The sequence below is a fragment of the Crocodylus siamensis genome, chromosome 3, assembly GCF_052110815.1.
Source record: "Crocodylus siamensis isolate JL-2025a chromosome 3, ASM5211081v1, whole genome shotgun sequence".
NCBI lineage: Eukaryota > Metazoa > Chordata > Crocodylia > Crocodylidae > Crocodylus > Crocodylus siamensis.
This window is the reverse complement of record NC_143397.1, coordinates 105,265,014-105,278,561: the sequence shown is the minus strand read 5'-3', so window position 1 is coordinate 105,278,561 and position 13,548 is coordinate 105,265,014.

Sequence of the window (13,548 nt, the reverse complement as noted above, 5' to 3'; positions counted from 1 at the left end):
AACAATGAAAATTAATAAAAACTTTTTAAGAGTGTGTGTGTGTGTCATTTTATATTGCAGTCTATGCTATGGGGTCATAGAGGCACCTGAATGCCTCACACTTTTTGGAGTATTTATTCATGCAATACCCCCATGAATTAGGGCAGTTATTTTCAGAAAGAATGGGCACTGAGGGACAAAGGTGTTAACTGACTTACCTAGCAAGGTGTAGGTAGTCTACAACAGGGGTTATCAACTGCGGGTAAATGGGAAGGCCTTAGGGGGTATGTGCGGGCAGACAGGGATGGAGTACCATCACCCACCACCCCATGCCCCCACGTCCCAGGAGCAGGGCTGGGGCGAGCGGAGGGCAATGGTACTCTTCTGTGGGCTGCACAGGCGCTGCTAAGGTCCAGTAAGTGCTTCTGAAGCTGGATGCAGAAATGAAGAATTACTGCAATCTATCCTATAAGATCACAGTAACTGGAGTTAAACTGGTTATCTGGCTCATCAAATCAAATCTGTAAGTCCATCTCAATATTTCATGATCCATTTTAATCCTTAATTGATTTTTGCATTTTATTTTAGGCAAAAGTGAGCCTAGCAGTTTGTGTGTGTATGTGTGTACCTGCATGCACACCATTTCTTCAGAGAATTTCTTCAGAAAATTTACATGACAGTTGTGGCGTGGGCTTCAAAGTCCAAATCTTTCCACAGCAACTATAGGTTGATAAGATGTGATAAGAGTTCATTTTTGGAAGCTTTTGTCCAAGCCTTACTGAGAGCAGAATTGGTGTGGTTGGACAAATGATAAATAGCACCAATATTCTGATTGTTTGGTCACCTTATCCACATCCTCTTCTCTTCAGGGGCTTATGCTACCATGATCAAAATAATTTAGGTGCTAAAAGACATTTCTTTGAACTATATATCAAACAATGCATTTGAAAGTTTCAGGCACTGGTTGCCTCAGAGCTTTTTGGGAACATCGAAGTGGAGTAAATTAATAAAATATGCAAGTACTCTGAACGGTAAAAATTCTCTCCCACAGCCAACCTGTATTTGTAAAAATAAGTGTTTGTCAATGGTATGTCACTAATAAGCTTTACGTTACTAATGTAATGAAAGACTTCAGGATAATTTCTAGTTTGTCATTTACTGGTATAAATCTGAAGAAGGTTACAGACATGTAACTCCATTGCAATGCCATGATGGGTGTGAGTGAAACAAAATATGACCTCTTGATCTGTTCTGAGTTACCTATTTGCAACTGAGAACTGAGTAAGGTTCAGAGTTCAAGTGTTACAAGATCCTGAGCTGAATTCAAGTACAGTTTATAACCTCGCTCGCCTCCCCCGCTGAAATGGAAAATGCAGTATGTCGGGGGAGATGGTGAGAAGGGAAAGGCAGTACTGTGTATTAAGCTGGGCATTTATTAGTTTAATTTGTCTAGTCTGATATTTTTTATTCTAAACCCAGGCAGAACATTCATCTTCCATTACATTTAACTTAGTTCAAAGCAATTTACCAGGTGCCTGAAAAGCTGTCGGTTCTGTGGAAACTCTTAATGTTTTGTGTAATTAATGTGTGAGAGTACTGGGTACTTAAACACTGATTACCTTTTCACATGCAGGGAATATCTATGAAGGTTTTGTACCCTGATGCCAACGTACTGCTAGTTGAATGTTCTTTTAGCCCTGGAGCACGGTCTCCATTTCCTTCATCCACAGAGCTCGCATCAGTGTATGGAGCTACTTCGCATGTACAGCAATATAAAGAGAGTGCATAATCTGCCCTGGTAAATCATAGGTTTTGTGCTAGCCCTGTTCTCGTGACTCTCTTGGAAAAATCCTGAATTGCTAGGCCACAGGAGTCTCTCTTTGGTGTTGAAAGCTGTACTTGTGAATTCAGACAATTCATCTGAATTGAACTTGAGCTAAATTTGCTTTGACAGAGAAGTATCATTCATTAGTTGGTACATGAGGGTTTTAGGGTTTTATAACCTAGCCCTTTCTACTGAGACAGAATGCTGTATTCCTTCCAGATGTTCCATGCAACCAACTAACTCAAAGGTGGGGGCATCAAAACAGTCAGTTCTGAGGTTTAGTCACTGCTGATTGTTTTTAAAACAGTATCTCAGGCCCAACAAAAAATGTAATGTTAGTGCAATGTTAAGAATGTTGTGCTAATATCTGGCCACTCCTATTGTAGCAACCAACAACTTAGGGCCTTGGCAGATAGGACAATCATGATGTGACTAACTTTGTCAATCATGCCAGAAATAGTAACCTGGACACACATTCAAGGAATTTAGTGATATAACAAAATGAGCAAACAGCCATAAAAATGTTCCACAGAATAAGTGAAACGTTTTTGTGGCTGTTTCAATCGGACTCTGCCCTGGGGCCCAGTGCTGGTTGAACAGCAAGTCTTGGCTGTCAGCCACACAGTGCAGCTCTGTATGAGACAGCACCCCATGACTTTAGCTTCCTGTCCTGAAGGCCTGTTAGCTGATGGGCTCCCCCTGCTTTGGCACTGTGTGGTTTTCGGCATGTAGATGCATGGGGAGGCCAACAGCTGACCTGGGATACCAAGCTGTGGCTGTGGGGCAAAGTGAACAACTTGCCAGACTATGGGGAGCCATGGGGCTTTCTGCAACCTGGCATATTCATAATTCTTTCCCCACAGCTCCTGAGAGGTGCGGGGCACTGCAGCTAAACAGCCCACTTTGTCTGTGCCCAGCTGCTTGCTGGGCAAGGGGGAAGGTTAAACTCCTTGGTGGGGGGTGCCCCTTGGCTCCCCTGATGGAAGCCTCAGTCCCTGGGAAAATCATGGAGCAGGTCCTCAGGAAATCCATTTCTAAGCACGTGGAGGAGAAGAAAATGACCAGTTACAGCCAGCATGGAGTCACCAGAGGCAAGTCATGCCTGACCAACCTGATTGTCTTCTATGAGATGATTGACTCTGTGGATGTGGAGAAAGCAGCAGACATGATAAACCTCGACTTTAGCAAGGCTTTTGATATAGTCTCCCACAGCACTCATGAAGCAAGTTAAGGAAGTACGGGTTGGATGAAGGGACTATAAGGTGGATAGAAAAATTCGTTGGTCATCTTGTTAAGGATGCCGTGCCGCCCGGCCCTTATGTGAGGAAAGACATGCTCTCCTCCCCTCATGTGGCACCCTGCAACTTCCCCAGCTACTCAGCAGCACCTGTAGCTGGTCCTCTAGGGCTGTTGCTACTGCTGTCCTCTCCTGACTCCCCAGGTAGCCTCTGTGCTTGCTGTCCCCATGCTCCCAACAGCATGCTCTGCAGCAGGCAGGCAGATGGCTACATGGACACGGGGCTGGAGCTGTTTTGCAAGCTGGCTTGTCATTTCTGCTCCTCCAAGACTCCCAGGGCTGGAGAGAGGGACCAGGTGGATGATAACTGATGCATGAGACCCTGAAGGTGGGTGCTGTCCTTGTCCTTGTCCTTCAGGTACAGAACAGGGCAGGGAGGGGGCAGAAGTAGAAAAGGCAGAACATAGCAGGATTAGGTCCTATTCCCACTGGCCTCACCTGGTGCCAACTAGATCAGTGCTTCTTAACCTTTTATCCTGAAGGCAGCCCTCCAGATCTCTGAATTTAAATTGTAGCTCAGTGATTCTCAACAAGGTGTCATGAAATCCAGAAGAAATAAGTAGGGGTGCCTTGTTTGTCCTTCGAATTTGAAAATGACCATAACATCACTGATTGGTTTGGTTTCTGTGAGCACGTGAGTGGCTGATCAGGGCAGTTTGTGCTTTGAACCGTCTGTGGCTAAAAAGGCTGAGAACCACGACCCTAGCCAATGTGAATCTGCTGGGAAACTAAACCCCTTCTGCCCGATCCTTTATCAGGGCGGGCAGTTATTCCGGGTGGAGGGCCGCTTACTGAGTTTTGGCAAGCCATCAAGGGCTGCATGACAGGCAGCCCAGGGGCAGATAAATATTAATTTTCTAAATTTTTTAGGGGCCCTGCAGGCTGGATAGAATGGCCTGGTGGGCCGCATCTGGCCCACGGGCCACATTTTGCCCACCCCTCCCTTATCTGGATGCAGCCCCACTATCAGAAGAGAGTTTCTGCCCAGAACTTCTGTTTGTGTAGGCAGTAAATAGTATTTGTTGCTATATGCTGAGTCTGCACTTGAGGGGTTTGACTTCTTAGTGCATCCAGCAAAGCTGTGGAAGTAGTAGCCCTGTAATGTAGAAAAGCCTTTAGTAATATCGCTGAACAAAATTATCTAGATTATTAGTGGACCACAGGTGTTGAACATACCAAAAGTCTGCAAACTGACTATTGTGCATGCAGGGATATTGATCCAGATCACTGAATGTCACCTTAGACAAAACCTTTTACTGCTTCACTCTTAAATCCCATGACTCCTCTTTTAAATCCCATCCTATTTTATTCGAGGATTTGCCTAAATCAACTGAAACTTTAAGGGAAGTGTCACTATTTTTTTTTCTTCCTTAGCTGGTGCTCTTGTTAGATTTGGATAGAGGAAGCCAGGCTGAAGTTATGTCAAATCTAGATTCCAAAAGTTGCTGATGCAGCAAAAGGAGCAAACAGAGTATGCAGGCAACTTTTAGGCTAGTATCCATTAACTTTTCTCTTTTTCACATTTTAAAAGCATTTTTTTTCCAGAGGAACAGAAACTGCCAAACTGGATGAAAGTCATGGTCCATTTAGTTCAGGAACATGGGACCAAAGGAAGATGCAAGAAACTTCCAGGTGGTTGAACTAAGATTCTGTCTCTCCCACAAAGTTCTCATTTTAATTTATATCAGATTACCTTTAAACCCAAAGTATGAAAATTCAGGCATCTCCTGATATGCCCTTTTCATTAGCATTTTTTGACTTTAGATAATCTTGATCTTATTCAGTGTGCAGATCTCTGAAGAGAAGGAGAATCTAGTTGGCATGAAATGTGGTTTTGCTAGCATCCTGATATGCCATGTTTTTAACTTGTACTTTCTCTGACCTGATAAATCTTCGATTAATATTTCCCCGTCCAGTCCCTTCTGCTTCCATCGTCTGAATATTTCTGAACAGGCCCAGCACCAAGCTGACTTCCCCTGCAGCCAATTTGGCCTCCCTTGTTTTTTCCCAGATATACCCCAGTCAGTGTCTTTGGGGCTCTTCTTCAGCTTTCCTTTTGCTGTCTCCCCAGCCATAGCCCTTCTGTCCCATTGCTGCTGCTAGGGCCATTCCTTTTATATTGATCTCTGGGGCATGGCCTCCAGCCTATCTGGTTTGCCTTACAAAGCCCTGTCCCTTTTACTCTGTAATGGGGACTGACAAGGTCTTGTTACATCGGCCCTAACAATGAGGCTTGACAAAGCATCCTTTAAAAAAGTCATTTGTCTTTTATTTCTTCATTTTAAAGTATTTTGATAAAAGGAAAACACTTGGTTTGAAGAGTCCTGTGTCATTTACAGAATTTGACGTTTGTGTGTGTGTGTGTGTGTGTGTGTGTGTGTGTGTGTGTGTATTCCATATGGAATTCAAAGAGGTCCTTTTAATCCAGAATGCTCATGGAAAAATGAAGTCAGCTGTTGGAATGAGAATGGGGAATACCTCATCTCTGCTTCTCAAATAATTTGGCACTTTGAATAGTTGGTATAAGAGCAAATATGCCTCAGTTTGATTGACAAATTCTCTATTGAGTTCAAACTCCTATTAATGAAGAGCTTAGCTTTGTCAGGCCAACTCTATATGCGTGACTTCCAAAAGCAAGTGAAATGCGTCTCTGCAGCTGTGCGCTTGCACTTCCAGTAGTGTTTAAAGGGAGGAACCACATATGCCTCAAATCAGCTAAGCTTGCATAAAAACATTAGATTGAAACCGTATCTTGTCTGCAGCTGAAATAACTCTTGTTGAATTATCTTCTAGAATTATACTTATGGAAGTGAGAAGACAGTCCTGCTCATTGTCTAGCTATATACTCTTTGACTAGAAGACAAGGTCTATCAAACACTTGGGTCCTTTGTTATGTTGCTTAGGGAGAGTTGTTCCTTCTGCTTGGCTCTCTCTAGAATCTAAGGTCTGTGTTTGTAGAACCCACTTTTTTGTTTTTCCAAATCAAATGCAAGAATAGCAAGAGTTTGGTTTCCCACTGGCACATATACAGCATGGAAAGGAAATTGTACAAACAGAGAAGGTCATTAAGTCCTCTGGAAAGCAAAATTGGCTACTGACACAAGGTATGTTTTCCTCCTGCCTGTCACTGAAGCTTTAAATCTCCTAAAATAAGTGTTTACTTGCATTGCAATAAATAAAAGATGTAACCATAAAGTTTGTCTACATCACTTCCTTGCCACAGCCAGATGGATTGCCATAAGCACAGTCTTACCTATCCACTCCTGCTCTCCTTTTGCTCGCTCCCCAAAATAAGGCAATGTAGCCACCTGTCAGTGACCCTGAGTGTGTGTTCATCCCGCTCAGAGGCTCTCTGTCCTGGGCACTCATTCTTACTGCATAGTGAATTCTCAGATATCTTGTGCCTTTTGGGTGCTCACTTTGAGAAACCCTTAAGGAACCTCACTGTCAAAGCACCGTGTGTGCCCTTTGAGAAAGGAGCCGCTTTGACCATTATTGAAAGTGCCCACCTCAGTGTGCAGGTCCATGCGACTGCAGCCTTTTCCACCAAGGAGTCTCCACCCAGGAGGTGGTAGGAAAGTGAGGAGGTCAGCCGTGGCTTGTTTTTCTTTTCTTGGCCTCTCAAGCAATCAGCCCATTTCCATTCTGCCCCATCTTGGGTGTTTAGTTGTGTGGTTCTACTAAGAACATAGGATGAAGCCTTGATCCTAGCGAAATTTGGCTGCTGTCTTTGTGGAAATAGACTTTCTCTCCAGGGTATATGCTGTAGCTAATTAAGCCCCATTTATTTGTACATTTGCTTTCTGCGACTGAATCAAGACTGTACAGATGCCCACTGAAGAGGGATTGAGTTCCTGGCAGGAAGATAAGCATGTCTGCCTCCAAAGTTGGTGGGAGAGAGTGGGCCAGATGGATTCATTCTGGACACCAGAAAACAACCTGGCAACTGAAAATTGGTGGCAACTGATTTCTGGGAGGTTGTTTCCCTTTGGTCTGCTCATCCTGTTTGCATGTTCTAGGAGAGTGGGAGAAAACTGAGTTCGTTTTGACTTAGTCACAGTAGGGAGGTTTTCAAGGTTGCTGACTTAAAAGGTGTCTTTCTCCAGGTCTGACCTAAGTCTTGGAAACACACAAATGACCACTGTCACATGCTGAAGTCAGGACGAGGAGACAATCAGCTGTACAGATCCAATCCCATGTAATTAACTTAGCTGACACCAGCAACAAAAGTATAATTACATTCTTATCAATGGATTAAATTTATGTTGTTACTTAATCCATTAAACATATGTGTAGAGCAATTAGGATCCCATTCTGTAGGGACTTATGCTGTAACTCAGATTTATTTCTGTGTAATTTAATTGGAAAATTGACAAGAAAATGCTGCTCTCCTACCTAATTTATACAAAATGGATGTCAGCCCAGAGAAAGTGGGCTGTGCCGAGGGATATTCTGCAGGTGTACAAGTCTGGAAGCCTTATGGCAAGTGGAAATCTAGGGAATAACTTCTTCAGACTAGTGAACCTCACCAACTCCCTTTGGCAAAGTTGTGTGTGAATTCTAGAGATGTCCCCAGTATATCTTAGCTTTGGTTTCATTTTTGTAAGTCATCATCTGCAAGCACCACTCAGGTCAATGACATTAATTTCTAACATTTCAGTGAGGTCAGCACAGGATTATCAGCAAGGTTATGTTGTCTCAAGAACCACACATTCAGTAGGAAGCAAATTAAACCATTAATTCAGTAGTCACGGGTGAGGGGGTGGAGTTAACAGAAAGACTGGTAAGGTTCTGGGGTATCTTGCATGGGGTACCTTCCCACTACCAAGTACAAAGCCTGCAGCCAGGCAGAGGAGTGACTTCGTGGTTCGGCTAATGGGGTGAGACTTGGAAAATAATGGGTTCAGTTCTTAGCTCTGTCAGATTCTCTGTGTGATCTTGGTGTCAGATTTACAAAAGGCTGAAAATTCCTACAAATACTAATGGGCACTTTAGTGCTTTGAAAAATCGCACTTTGCATTTTCAGACACCTATATCCCTTTCAATATGTTTCATCTCTCTTTGTCTCGGATGCTCCTATCTAAAATGGGTGAAGAAGCTTTATTCCTCCCACTTTTTGTCTCGTGTAAGCTTTTGGATTTTGGGCTGTCCTACCCTGTGTTTGTGCTCAGTGCCCCAATCTCAGCCAGGGCTATCCAGCACTGCTGTAAATACATGCTACTCTTGCTCTGGGGCATGGCAGAGATTTTGTGAAGATGGTATGAATGGACCACAGTAATGAGCGAAGACCGGAAAATCTCTTTGTCTTCACAGAAGTAAGTGTTGCTTGGAGCACAGACCAAGTTATTATAGTCAATGGAGCTGTGAGGTATATGGTTAAGTGCAAGTTCCTGTCTTGCCTCTTTGGTGCCTAAGCTTCTAAGTCCACTCCTGCTTCACTCTGCTTTCAGTCCCTGAAAAGTCATTAATATAATGTGTCCATTTCTGTGTAGTGTGCTGTCCTCTTGCATTTAAGTCCAACTGTAGGTGTAACTAGGAAATGTTTTGCCTAAGGTAGCAGCTACTGCCACCAAGACATCAGCAGGAACTGCCATTCTTGGGCCCAGTCAAAATCAGTGGCCAGGGCGGGTGCCCCACTTACCCACCGCTAGTTCTTCTACTGAGGCTGATTCACAAAGAAGGGTGAAGTGGAGGAAGACCTTACCCCATTAACAATTTTGTCAGGGATTCAAGCAGCAGAATATGTTTAGACTTAGATGCATAAAAAATATTTATATCTAACAGGTGGAATACGAGCTGGTCCTCCGTGTCTTGCTGGGTTATTAGATTTTCTGTTTCTTTCTCTTGCTCCCAGGCTGAGGCTCACATCCTAAAGCGAAGGTTACCAGTGGAGATCCTTGTTGCTCAACCAGTATTGTTAGGCTGCTCTTTGCTTGTGTCCCTAAAGGCTAGGACAACTCCTTACCCATCAACACGTCCTTCGGGAAGTACCCCTTACTTATCCTCTATTCAACATTCAAGGAGTGACACATGATTATGTACAGTATCAATCAGTGATAGGAAATGCTCTGTGTATAAGTGGTTAATTTGCTCTGGAAAAAAGGTGATGATTCTGATTTTTATGTGAAAAGTGCTTTGCAAAATGAGCCTCAAAGATTTCTCAATTAAAATAATCATATTAAATTTTAAAGAGCTTGGTTCTAATGAGAGATTAGCAAAAAAAAAAAAAGAGAGAGAGAGAGAAAGAAAGAAGTGTGATAGCAAGGGTGTCATACAGATGAGTCATTCTTTGGTGCCCAGGTGAGTTCCCACTTCAGTAGGCCTGTCTGATTAGATTCTCTGCATTCTGCTCTTTCTGCAGATCACATGGAAATGCACTTTGCAGTAGGACCTTATGTATGTATATGTAGGTTGTTTGTTGACTTGTTAGCATCACAACTGAAGTATCTGGGATCTGGCCATGACGTTTATATTTTCCGGTTGTCTCGGGTCATTGCTGTTACACACACGTTTGGTTCTTCCAGAAAACTAGCAACATGAAAAGAAAATGCAAACATATCGGGCTGTGGTGCATATTCACTTTTAAAACATTATTTACAGGTCTTTATGGTTAGCTGCAAATATTAGCAATACTTAACTCTTCAGAAAATCCTCGTCATCTCCTGATCTCAATGCACATTACAAAGTGAAGGAAATGGTAAGCACTGTCTCTGGTCTTACACACTGGGGGGCTGTGGTATGGAGCATTTAAATGGCTTGCTTACTGTGTGCAGCATGAGCAGAACTAGAACTAGAACCCAGATCACTACTCATTTTTTTCTAGTGAGCTATCTATTGGATGGCACTGCACATTAGGGCTATGCAAAGCTTTGGTAGTCGCTTTGATTCAGAGGAGATTCAGCCTGTTTCGGCAGCCGAATCTTTGAATCTGAATCGAATCAGGAGATGCATTGAAAGGTCCAAATTGAATTAGAAGCATCCAAATCGATTCGGACATTTCGAAAGCTTGCAGCAAACAGAAACTGAGAAGAGGGGGGCAGGTCGATCTTCCATATATGGAAAAGGCAGGGGGGAGGGGAAGACTGCTCTGATATTGACGTCTGTAGCTGGCCAGTGTCTGTGATCATCCTCTGAGTTCCCTTCCAATCACAGTGCTCTGGGGGAGGGAAGTAAAAGCAACATATAAAGCTGTGAGTGAAGTGATCTGTGCCTTTTGTGAGCTGTCTGTCCCTTAGAGCATCAGCATCTGAAAGGCTTAGTCTCTTGCTAGCTAGACTTTCTTCTTGTAAGTTGTATCCAATCCTTTCCTACTTACCCTTGCCTACAATCCCTATTGTTATCCCTATCCATTCCTTTCAACTTATTCTTCCCCCAAATCCTCTTATTTGCTCCTGTTAGTCTGTAGCAACGCTCCCCTACCCCGGGTTTTATTTTTTTTATTATTTAAAAATACATTCTCTTCCCTGCCCCAACCATTTCTGACTTTCTCTCTGCCCTCTCTTTCCCTTATAAGTGATTACAAGTAGTACTAGGTAAACTAAGATAAGTTCTTATACTCCCTTATAGTAACAAACCCCTTTTATATTGTAACTAGTGTTCTATTGTGTTTGTATTGATTTTTACTGTTTTATATTGCATTATATTATGTTCCTATTATGATTGTATTGATTTTTACTGTTTTATATTGAATTTATATGATTTAGGCCTATGTCTGTAAAGTAATGTCAAGTTTCCATTTTGTATGTCAAGCCTCCATCTTGTGTCCTCTGCCCGGGTGTAACCTATGTTGTAACTGTGACTCATGTCTAACCAGTCTCATGTAGATTGGTTCCTGAATGAATGGGAATGAATGAGGTTGCTTGAAGTACAATGATAGCAGGCCTCTACTAAATGATCAACTCAATGACTGGACCATCAGCTCAACAACCGGACCATTGCCTTGCATTGACTCACCCAGGAACCATGGACCTCACCCAGGAACAGAAAAGAAACCCAGCATTTGAAAGACAACTAACCAGCAACCCTGCCATTGTGTCCTACCAGACAATAAGGACACCTGGATCTGCACGTAGGCATCTCAGCAGGACTGTCCTTGTCTGGGTATGTCCCTCCTATAGGAGACACAGGTAGCCCACCCCTATAAAAGGGTTGGTAGAGTGTGACCTCTTTGGGATGCCCTCTCCATCTGGACCAGCACTGCACCATGCCACCTATCTACCCAGAGGCCCTACCGGTGACCCCCTCTGGACAACACCTTGCTGGAGAAGACACCGACTGGCCATCAAGGATCAACTCGCAGCCCAGGATAGGTAGCTATCACTCAGCTTTCTTCCCCAAGCAAAGGACCTGACTCTGTCCCTACACACCTTGACTTCAATCCCTCCACCAACCCTTTGTCTCTCTCCTCCTACCATTGTGTGGGTGCGTGTGTGTAGGAACCAATAAATTCATGAGCTGTATAGAACATTACCTGTCTAATAAAACTGATATTTTTGACCCCGAGTTGGTCTGTCTTGCTGCAGGCTCCCAACTAAATCCCCATCTCTCTGACTTCCCTCTGGAATTCATTCCTTTCTGCCACCTGTATCACCCCCAGCTCCAGCTTTCTTTCTCTCTCTGCTGACCTCCCAGCCCCACTCTTTGGTTTTCCAGCTTTAGGCCCCACTCTCTCCTCTGCCTCTGCCTTCTCCCCAATCCCTGTCTCTCTCTGCCTTCTCTCCCTGATTTTTCTCCGTTTGTGTCCCACCACCTTTGCCTTCTCCCTGATCTCTCTCTCTCTCCCTGCCTGTGTCCTGCCGCCTTTGCGTTCTGCCTATTCTCCCTCTCTCCACTCCCCCGGTGTGCCTCGCTGCCTCCGCCTTCTCCCCGATCTCCCTGTTACCTTCCATAGTGTCCCCCGATCTCCCAGCTGCCTCCAGTGACTCCTAGCTTCTTTCCTCAGTACCTGTGGCCCCCTAATCCAGCTCCCAGCTTCCCAGTTTCCCTGCAGTCTCTCCTGGCACTCCCGCATCCTCTCCCCTGCTCCCCAATCCAGGTCCCAGCTTCCTGGGCTTCCTCCGATTCAGCTCTGGTACCCGGAGCCTCCTTTGCAGCTTCCTGATCTAGCTCCAGCACCCACAGCTTCTCCCGCTGCCCCCCAATCCAGCTCCTGGCACTCAAAACCTTCCCCAGCTCCCTGATATGGCTTTTTTTCTGGGAACCACAGCCTTTCCCTGCAACCAAAGCTTTTCCCCAGTTCTGCCAGCACCTGGAGCCCCTCTCCAGCTCTCCTGCAGCCTCTCCCCCACAGCCCCTTTCCATTCTCTTGCTCCCAGTACCTGGAGCCGCTCCCCCACAGCCCCTGTCTGGCACCCACAGCATTTCTCTGGCACCTGGAGCCATGATCCAGCTCCCAGCACCCAGAGCCCCTCTTTGGCTCCCCTGCAGCCCCTTTCCAGCACCTGCAGTCTCTTCCAGCACCCCTGCAGCTTTTCCCTGATACCCGCAGCATCTGCGGCTCCTCTGCTGCTCCCCAACCTGGCTCCTGGCTCCTGGCTCCCTGCAGCCTCCCTTGGCTTCCCCACAGCCCCTCTCTGGTTCCCCGGCTCCCCGCGGTCCCAGTTTCCCTCTCCCTATACCTTTGGGCTCCCCCACAGTCTCTCTGCTCTAGCTCCAGCTCTGGCTCTGGCCCCAGCCTCTGTGCTGGCTTCTCCCCGGCATTGCTCCTCCACTTGGCTGGTTTTCAGCTTTTTCCTTTGATTAATTAACACCAATTAAGTAACCCCAAGCCCCAGTGACCTCAGGTAACTCCCAACCCCAAGCGACCCCGGAGTAATCCTAGGGGTCACTTGACCTCGAGTAACCCCAAGCCCAGTGACCTCAAGTAACCCTGGGGCCACTTGACCTTAAGTAAACCTAAGCACCAAGTTACCCCAGTGCCCCCTAGTGTTAACACACAGCCACAAAAGTGCATGCTTGTGTGTTTGTGTATGTGTACATGCGCGTGTGAACTTATAGTGGTGTTTGTGTAGTTTGTGTGTGTGTATATCATTTTGTATTGCCTTCCTGTTTAACAGCACAATATTGGGATCCTGAGTTTTGATCTGGTGCCTGTCAAGTCAACAAGTCTGTTTTGAGTCTTTCTCCCCACAAAAAGAAATCTGTGTTTGCCCTGATGGTGTGTCATCACTGTGCGGGAAAGCACAATATATATTAGACACATACACACACATTTTGCAGCACACCAAACATGAAGCATGCTGGAAAGGCAGGTGCCAGGTCTTCTGGCAGGGGAGGGAGAGGGGGCAGAGGGAGAGCTGCAAGTTCCCCCTACCCCAAACATAGATGTACCTGGCAACGGTGAGTCTGCTGCTGCTAGTGGGAGCAAGGAGATGGTAGCAGTGCTTACACCTGCACCACCACCACTAACACCACTGACCAGCAGCAGCATGACCTTTTCCACCCCAAT